Raw genomic sequence first — 10,219 nt, forward strand, 5'->3', positions numbered from 1 at the left:
CAAAAAATGGATCTATATTTAATTATTATAAGTTTTAATATAGGACTTTAATTGGTGGATAGGAAGTTTTTTTTTTCTTCTTTCAACAGAGAATAAGAGAGGTTGCTGAATTTTTGTATAAAACTAACTTCCCAAAAAAATAGGAAAGCTTTATCGTGATTACTCATACTATCATTTCAACTTTAGTACTACTATTTTCATTTAAATAAAAATTACTACTTTTTTTGGTCATTTACGAAAGTCTATAAACTGTACTTTAAACTGATTTTTATACACACGGAGATTATTGCTATGAACGTTTAATAAATGGGATCAATGATCCGGATCAGGTTACATTATTACTCATATTGATCCTCAGACAATTTGTTACAAATAAAAATATAGTATGTCATATATAATTTTGATGTTCTTTATATATCTATGTCAACACAACTAAAATATGTTCATACGAAATAGGTTGGCGATATTGAGTTAACATTATATGCCCCTTTCCTTTTATGATAATAATTAATCTATAAACATTAATATAAGTTCTATGATACATCATTTATATTTACATAAAAACTTACAGATCTGTCAAATTTAATAAACCTACTGTTTCTTATAAGAATTTTGCCATTTCTCAGCCTTATCTTATAAATTTTGACGTTGATTCTTCCAACAACTTTTCCAATAAGGTCCCGCCACATATTAACTCTGTTTTGAATTCTTACTTTCACACCCATTTGAATAGTGTTTGATTTCTTGTTTTTCAGTTGTGGTATAAATCTCGCTTTTTTATCATTTTGTTTCTCCTCTTCACCCACTCGACATTGTTCAAGGACTTTAAATTTTCTAAGTTTGAATTAGTTGATGGAACAAAAGACCGAATTTGATGATCGATCATTATTTCTGCTGAGCTTCTTCCATGGCCTTTTGGTGTGTTCCTCCATTCCAATATTGCTCACGATTTTCCGTTGATGTCTCGGGTCTTCTTAACAAGAGTCTTCATGGCTTTACACCTGCTTCAGCATTACCATTGCTTTCAGGGTGATAAAGAATTGATATAATTACCTCTACTCCCCATTCATTGAGACACACCTTCCATTCATTTGACTTGAATTCAGCTCGCCCATCCGAACGATATCTCAATGGAATTCCAAACATAGAAAATGTCTGTACGATTGCTTTCAAAACTTTTTTGGCTTTGGGCATCTATCGAATGAGTACAAAAAGGGATACCCAGAATAACGGCCAACAGGCAAATAATATTTCTTCCCGATTTGAAATATATCTTACGACACTTCTTCAAACGTGCGATTGGTTGACTCATTTTTACTCCATATGTCTTCTTTGGCTTGTGATGATTGATATCGTTGGTATAAGTAATACAAATTAACTTTTTAATCTATGTCCTTGTCAATCTTGGCCTATACACCGTTTGACGATCTGTTTGTTTGGTTCGTACGATCACTTGATGACTGTCGTGTAAAACATTTAATATAGACTTACGTAGTCTAATCGGAACAACTATTCTGATTCCATATAAAACATTTCCATCCTGAATATAGCCTTCTTATTCTAGGCATTTGAGTTCCATAGGTATCTTTTTTCCTCTCTTAAGCATTGTATCAACTTTTGAAGTTCTTTATCTTTTTCTGTATCCTCCCAAATCCTTTGGAATTGAAAATTTGTTTCATTTTTGAACCTGAGAATTCCATTCACTGAAGTTTGCATGATTCTACATTCATCAAGTCTTGTTCTGTTGGTTCTTCTACTGGCGATCTTGATAGGGGATCTGGAGCGATGTGAGTGGATCCTTTCTCCCAAATTGTATGGAAATGGTACGGCGACGTTTTCTCCTTCACTCTTAAAATAAGAGGGTTCTCAACCTTATCAAGAGTTTGATTGTTGAGAATAGTAACTAATGGTTGACGGTCAAATTCCTTACCTAATAAGTAGTACTTCAATTTTTTCATTGCCCATAGAACACTCAAAAGCTCTATCTCAAACGTAGCCTAATGATACTCTGTTTTGTAATGAACCTTGAACCAGCTTGTATGAGTCTCCAATTTTATTTATGCTTTTGTTGTAAAATGAATCCTAGTCTATTTCTCCTTGATACATCCGTGAGAAGACCAATTTCTTTTTTATGGTCGAAAATGGGCAAACAGGATTGATTGAACCAACTTTTTATCTTTGAGCACTTGAAGTATTCACATTTCAATAATTTCATCCCTTTTGTTTACAAATATTAACTTTTATAATTTTAATTATAGTTTGAGTTTTATGTTATAAATTAACCAGTATGAGACTATATAGATCATTCAATTCGGGTAGCTTATTTTTAAGAAATTAGCTTGTATTTTAAAACGAATTTTCCATAAGATAATATGTTAATGGAATATACAATATGCAAAATGATCCATGTATTTAATACTTTAATGTCTTTCTTTATACCTTTCGGTAAAATATTATACAATCTTCTATTGAATAAATAATTAATTAGATTAACATCATTTATTTAAAGTACTTGGCAGTAAGGGAGCATTTTTCCAGAGCCAAGTCATGAATGGGCATTCCTGACTTTATTTTTGTCTTTGATGACAATTTTCCCCAATAGTGGGCTATTAAACTATTATTAAGTCTCTTTTTACAATTTCCCTTGAGCCAGTATCAAAATACAATTGCCATGATGGATAATAAATGGAGAAAAATGTATTTGGAGGAAGGAGTTGAATATTATGGCATTTGGCATCATTGATTGTTTTCATGGTTTTGCCTTTACAAAGTTTGATGAGATTGGATGTAACCATTAGAGGTCCATTTTTGGCCCATGCGCTTCCATCATAATTTTGGGAAATATCAGCTACAATCATTTTTAGGAGTTTGTGATGATGAGTGAAATGCAAGACACCATTCGCTGGAGTAGAGAAAAAAATGATACATACAGCTTATGACATAAAAAGATTTGTCTTGCCAACTAATAATGGCTCCATGTTCTCAACTCCAGCATAATTATAGTGGAGAGGCAATTCCTTAAGAACAATAATATCCGTGTCCAAATAAGTGCCACCATAATTATATACAAACCAATATCTTAAAATATCACTCATGTGGGCGTTAAAGTAAACGCTATTTTGAATTTTGTTTTTCAGCCAAAGACTCTCTATGACCGTTCCTTTAAAAACGTAGGTTAAATCAATGCTAAGGATTTGAATATTAGAATATTTTTCCATGATCTCAAGAATAGGTGCGCTTCTTTCGTAAGCTTTATTAGTCATTAAGCAAAAGATGTTTCGTTTAGGATGTAACTTAGCTACACTCTCAAGAGCACATAATTCTTTTAATGTTAAGTAGGCTCTTCCAGATGTTTCCAAAAAGAAAAAACTCGTGTCTTTTGGAATATTTACTTCGTAAAACATGGTGTGATTTTTGATTGTTTTAACAAACAAGGGTATTTGAGAATCATTTGGGAAGGAGAGTTCTTTGTTTAAAAGATTAGAAATGGATTTCAGATTGTCATATTTGTTGAACTGTACAAATTAAATTGTGTGTTATATCATTAGTAATAATAAATAAATGAATAAAACTTACTTTAGTACTGAAGAATATGTACCAATTGACTATTAATAAAATAGAGATAATTACAACCGTAAAACTAGTTTTTATCAATTGGAGCATGTTTACACCTTCTCCAGAATGTTTATATATTGTTTAAATTGTATCAATCATTTTTTGATCTTTATATATATATGTATATAAATATTGAATGACATCTGTTTCACTGCACCTATTTCAATTGCATGGATCACAAAAAAAGAAGCAGAAAAAATGAGAAAAATATTTTTACACGTGTTATGCATTAGAGGTAAAAACATTGCCCTTATATTTTCTATAACACTGGGATATACAGTATAGCATCACTTATTTGCTAATGTACGCGTAATTTCTAACTTTTTATTATTTTTATTCTTCAGTCTATCTTAATATTAGTTCCAATAATTTCCAGAACTTAGGATTTCTCCTCATTTTTAACCCCCAAAAAAAAAAACAAAAAAAAAATATATAAAAAGTTAGGGGACCAGCTGTAAAAACGACACCATCTCTACCTTAAACAAGTTTTGGGTCTTGCAGACCTTCTGAGAGGGGGCCAAGTGTTGTTGAAACAGGAACTCCACACCATTGACCTCAGCTTTCATCCAAGGTATCATTTTGTCAAACAGGAGTTCAGAGTACCTGTCGGCACCACCCTCTCCTTCGGCTCAATGAAGATGGAGGGAATGACACTGACAGTTAATTATGATTATGCTCTTCTCTTCTGTGTACCCGCACATACATCTTTGTGGATTGCTCCACTTCCATCTCCTCTGCTGTTCCTCCTACCAGCGGTTGAAGATGTCGTAGACTGTGTACTTTGGATACCAAACATCTTTTTGATGTGTGATGTATCATAAATACTTGTTTTGAATTAAAAGTTGCGCAACTAACTTAACTAACACCAAACTTCTCACTTTAAAATTGAAATACATTTAAATTGTTACACTTTCCTTATTGTTCAGGATGGACTTAACGACAGTCCAGATTTACTTGTACTACCCTTTATATAAATAGAGAGTACATACATGTTCAGGAAATATATAGGGGGGGGGGGCCTCAAATATTTTCTTTGCAACCATTCGTTCTAAATAGGCGTTTATTTGTATTTATGGGCTTAAATAAACCTTTCTATTCTAAGCCCCTTCTGTTTTATCCCGTGGATAGCTTAGTATTTACAAGTATCAATTTATTATCATAACATTTAGTTATTTACACGTGATTTAAATATCTTAAAAAGATTGAAATATTATTTTCAGTAAAAGAGTGGAATTAACAAAGCGAAACCTTTCGTGCAATCATTTTTGATAACTTTAGACGTAAGTTATCAAGGCAAAAGTGTATTAATGAAATGAATTTCTTTTATATAGAGATATTAAACAATCCTATAGTATAATAAAAAACTGGTAGGAATTCGATTGAGGTCGGAGTTAGCCTCACGACGAATTTCGTGAAGGACGTTTAAAATCAGTTGTAGTTCCAAAATACATCAATATTATGCAAAATTTTACTTTAATTTAAGCTCTTTTTTTTTAGGTTCCAGTTAGCCTATGTAGATTTATTATGAGGAAAAAATGCCATTTGCCTCATTACTAAGGTGAACAATCCCATTTTAATCGACCACGTCCCTTTTTTACTAGTGATACAGTATTATCTATATATCAACTTCTAAAATGGGTAAATACTTAATATAAAAACTTTATCTGGTGGGGTTTAAATACTTTAAGACATATTTTGGAATGGTTAATTCGATTTTAGTACATAAATCTTACAAAAACTATCGTTTCCTAGATGCTGAGTCCATTATTTTGCCCAACTCTAGAAAAGTTAGGATAGTATAATCAATATAAATAATTGAAAACAGTGTCATTATCGGATGACTTCGATCAAATTTTAGAGGAGTAAGGAGTTCACAAGTCATTGGGCTTCTACAAAGAAAATCAATTCACTCGACTTGATTACCAGTTTGGAGCTGCACATGATTGCCTTCCCTATTTCAAAGAGCTCTTAGAGGAGACGCACTTAAACAATGTTTTTGTTCGTACATGCAGAATATACCAGGGCAACGATTTTATAAGATCAGCATTCAAGACTCTCGCCATTTTAACATACGGCATTCCTTCACTGTGTAAAATTTTCAAATCAGACAGAACTCTTAAAATATTTTCCGAATTTTTTAAAGGCTTACAAGAGGATAAACATAAAGAGTACCATGTAGAAAGGAAGCCTGTAATCATAGTTTACAAACCTCTATCTTCAGAACATGGTATACTTCTTCTAAAACAGATGTATACAAATTAGGTAAAAAGGGACGATTGTAGTGTTAGGGGAGCAGGGAATAATAGGAATACGGAGAGAATAATGTGTGAGCTACACATATTCATAAATTCTCAGACAAGAAACAAAAACAACAGTCAACTAATAATCTGAATTGTGAGAGATAACTAGCTATGTTTGATTTCTTCGGGAGTAGAATATGTCAAAATTCAAAATGGGTTTTTTTTAACAAATGAGAATCAAAGATGACCTCATTTTTACCTCTTATACCACAGAAGTAATCAAAGAGAATGCTAAGACAATAATGAGGACATTTGATCATAAAAAGACTGAATGGGCAGAAGAGTATCAAGAGTACCTACACCATTCTCAATTTATGTAGTTCTGAGGACTACACTAAACATATTTAAGGGCCACATCCGACCTGAGGACTCGGTATTACAGTTTTTCTTTATAAACATTTACATACATTTGAAAATGGATAGAAAATGTATTAAGATAATTTAAATTACAAAATAATATTTTGATTAAAAATTATGTGGCTAAAGAATAATTAATTATTGATAGTTTTTATGGGATATTACAATTATTTCAGTATAATATTAGTAACTTAAGAGTTTGTTAGTAACGCAATCAAAAAATATAAACACTTATACGGTAAATAAGTGATTCCCAACCTCTTCATCCCTACATAGACCTATAGCAATTTTAAATATCATGCAACGGCTATAAAAATGCTCAAACGAATGTTGAATTATTATTTATGTAAAATATCATCGGCACTGCATTTGGATTCCATTTAGCCAGTCTTGTTCCATTAGATGTATTATTTTTTTAATTGAATAACATTCTTGTCATTCCTCTCGAATGAAAACACAACTACAAACACGAGAATGCTTAGTAGGAACAAATCCTTCCCTACGTAAGGCCTTTATCTACTTTTCCCTGAGATCTTCATTCTCAGGAAATGAGTGAAAAGAAACCTTCAGCTTAGGGATAAAAGAATTGGGTCCATTTTGACTACTTTTTAACTCACGGTAGCCACTTTTATAGCCAAGGTAGCAACAGGTAAACATATTATGTCTAAGAAGTATTGAGTATTGATTATTTGGAGCTTGGAAGTACTCCGATAGTTAATCAGGCATAGCTTCAATATGAGGAGGAAAATTATTAGAGCCGTACAATTAAAACTTACCCACTCTCTTGGACTAATTAACACCAATAAGGAACTTAGAACTAAACACTTACTCTTTCACAAATAAAAAATAAACAGGACTAAAGGAAATATTAGCCCCTAGTATGTAAGCGCGCCAAAACTAAACACCTTCCATGTACTCTAGTATTCCTTGAGCAATATAAGTATAGATCCGGTGGTAAACATTGTGAGATCATCAGCATATAATAATCATTCTATAAAGAAAAGTATTCAAGAAAAAGTATAAAACTTTACAAAAATAATATAAAATATCTTAAAAAATAATCTTTTAAAAGTTATTTAAGATTTTTTGCTTTGAAAAAAAAATTATAAAGATATCAAGTCTTATTGATAATATGTAAAATTTTACACTACGTAGAACATTAAAAAATATATTTGGGCTTCAAAGGTTATTTTGTTATTTTTTGAATTAAAAGTAATCAGGAAAACATCTTCCAAGACTAAACTTTATTACCTATTGTAATTATACAATAGTACTTTTTTCTTGTAGCCAGTCATTTACAATTTTGATAGCGGATTGATTCATCTCCCATTTTGTTTTAAGATATTGATATATACGTGAAATTGTTGATAAGTTATTTTTTTCTTTATAAACTTGGAAACCTGTAAATATACATACAATGAAGAATGAATTTCAAGTATTGATATAACTGAGTAATAGTTTGCAAGCATTTACTTTATCAAGTTGATTCTTGTTGTTAGAGATTTACAAAACTTTTAAAATTGTGCCTACCAACCCCTGTTTGAGCTTTTTACAAGAATGATCAAATAAATTTATGTAATAAAAAGATCTAGTTGAAAAAGAATAATGTATTCAAAAGTTCGGAACTTAACTGTGAATTGAATTTATAATAATGTCAGGGGAGGGGAGAAGTGTTTTTTTTTTATGGTTACAGTAATTCAACCCTTTACCACCAGAATTTTATCTTATGAATAAAAAAGAAAAATTATTATTTGTATAAGCTTTTATAAGAACCCAGGATATAATATAAATGAAAAAACATCAAAAATATTTTTTGATAAGAAAAATATATTAACTAGACTTTGAGATCCCCTTGGTCACAATTATTTAAAAATATATATTTATATCGATATATACTATGAACATACACTCGGGCGAATGATTATAAATAGTAATACTAGAAATTCATAAAAAATAACAAAAATATTCTAAACATAGAAAAATATATATAATTCTCTTCAAAAACATATTCCATAAATATGAACATATTCCTTATATTGATCATAAACTAGCTTTTATCAGAATTAGGTAGAAGATATAGACTCTGTAATAAATGCTACACTTGTTTATTTAAAAAGAAACTTTGAAGTACATCTTTTTAATTTGAATCTTATTTATGTTTCATTAAATTATCCCAAGTTAGATCATTTTTGGGGTTTTTTTTTTCGTAAGTGTTTCATTTATTAATAATCAGTCGCTCAAAATTTTTGTTTCATGTTTAATCTGACGGAAATCAAATTATCTCTTCAGCATTTTCAAGTTCAACAAATGAATCAATTAGTCTAACACCTGTAGTTTTGAGTACCTAGAGTTGTTGCCTGACAAATTTGACCTTGATTTAGTCAATACCAAGTAGCTGCTGGTCATATGATTGCAAAATATCACGCGTTCCGAAATATGGATATTTTACTCAAAAATGGAGTATCTGTTGCTACGTTGTTTTTTTTTCAGAAGTATTCAGTAGTTTGACTCCATTTGGGCATCATTTTCAAAGGGAAGTATATCTTGGGCATAATCGATTAACTTTTCAAGAATATCGCTCATTCTGTATTATTGTCGCGGCCTCTCGTAATGCGAAAATTGCATAAAATTTTAAATGCATAAATAGTATTAACAAAAATCGAAAAAATTACAACTGGTAGGAAAAAAATTAAACGGATCAGCCTAAAATATACTATTTCTGGTACAAGCGATCAAATTTTCAAGTATATAGCTCCAAATTTTTTTATGTACCATCCATTTTAATGACGGACGGTAGTTTTTTCACTCGTCAATAAATTAGAGAGTAGGCGTAATATATATATATTTTTAACATTTCAATACAAGAAATAGTATAAATTAGGTATCCCTTTAAAGCTTATTAAATTTGTAATAAAATGATCTATAAATCAACCCTATAGTTCTTTCTTATGAGTAGATATGGCTACCTAAAGCCAGGAATTTATCAAAAAGTGTAAATTTTCCGTTTGCCACTTGATACATATTTTTTAAACGGCCATTGCACAACAGTTATGGATGAAACAACTTAACAAACAGTTTTATTTTAAAGTCCTGGCCACTATCTATCATTTGAACATAAATAATGGTTATTTTAATGTACATTGTAGATTCTATAGGTCTACAAAATTGGGATTTCAAAATTTTTATCACGCAAAAATTATTATTTTAGGGGAAATTGGTCACAAATTCAAATTTCTTGGCTAAACGACACAAAATACAGGATTTCAACTTAAAAAATCGTAATATTCAGACATTTTTACACTATAAAAGACTTATTAAACAATTCTCAATATTTATTTTCTACCATAAATCTTTTTTCTGCACTTTTGGGCGTGAAAACGGGGTCGCATCTGGAACCATATTACAGAATAACTACGTAATGTTAATAATGGCTGAGGGTGTCAGACAAACAATAAATATTTTATATTTCAAGGTAGTATACATAGGTATATAATGACCAGTAACTGTGAGGACAATATGGTATTATAAAATTTTATTATGAAGTAGGCATTTGAAATAATAAACCTTAAAAATAGATATTATTTTCAGAAAAAGATGATAGCAAAACTGAGACTGAAAATGGAAAATCTGGAATGGCAGTAGTTATTATATTATTCGGAAAAAACTATTCTCACACTCTGATGTTACACACACATACATCTTTCGATTAAAAGTGTGTACTACATTCGGATAAACTAACATATATGTGGATGTCAGTTATAACTTATCAAGATATCAAGCAGATTCCAACCCGAATTACCTATGTTGCCCATATATAAACCTCAATTTGTTCGGTAAAACTCTGAAATGAATTGAAAATATTGAAATATGATTAATTATCGTACCTGTTTGGTTGATATGGAAAATGACAGGGTATGTATAATGAGATATTTTCCTTAAATCCTCAT

At 30.6% G+C, this 10,219-nt stretch overlaps 1 long non-coding RNA gene and 1 pseudogene across 1 annotated transcript; both read right to left on the minus strand.

Moving 5' to 3' along the window:
- Positions 1–381: 381 nt before the first annotated feature.
- Positions 382–2,191, minus strand: LOC139906986 (uncharacterized). The gene is made up of 2 exons (XR_011783267.1): positions 1,931–2,191; positions 382–1,871 (listed from the first exon to the last, which is right to left on the minus strand). It is a non-coding gene; the product is annotated as an uncharacterized lncRNA (long non-coding RNA).
- A 295-nt stretch (positions 2,192–2,486) lies between these two features.
- On the minus strand, positions 2,487–3,710 carry LOC121128649 (lactosylceramide 4-alpha-galactosyltransferase-like; annotated as a pseudogene).
- Between the last annotated feature and the right edge of the window lie 6,509 nt (positions 3,711–10,219).

Source organism: Lepeophtheirus salmonis, chromosome 1, assembly GCF_016086655.4.
Source record: "Lepeophtheirus salmonis chromosome 1, UVic_Lsal_1.4, whole genome shotgun sequence".
Lineage (NCBI taxonomy): Eukaryota > Metazoa > Arthropoda > Copepoda > Siphonostomatoida > Caligidae > Lepeophtheirus > Lepeophtheirus salmonis.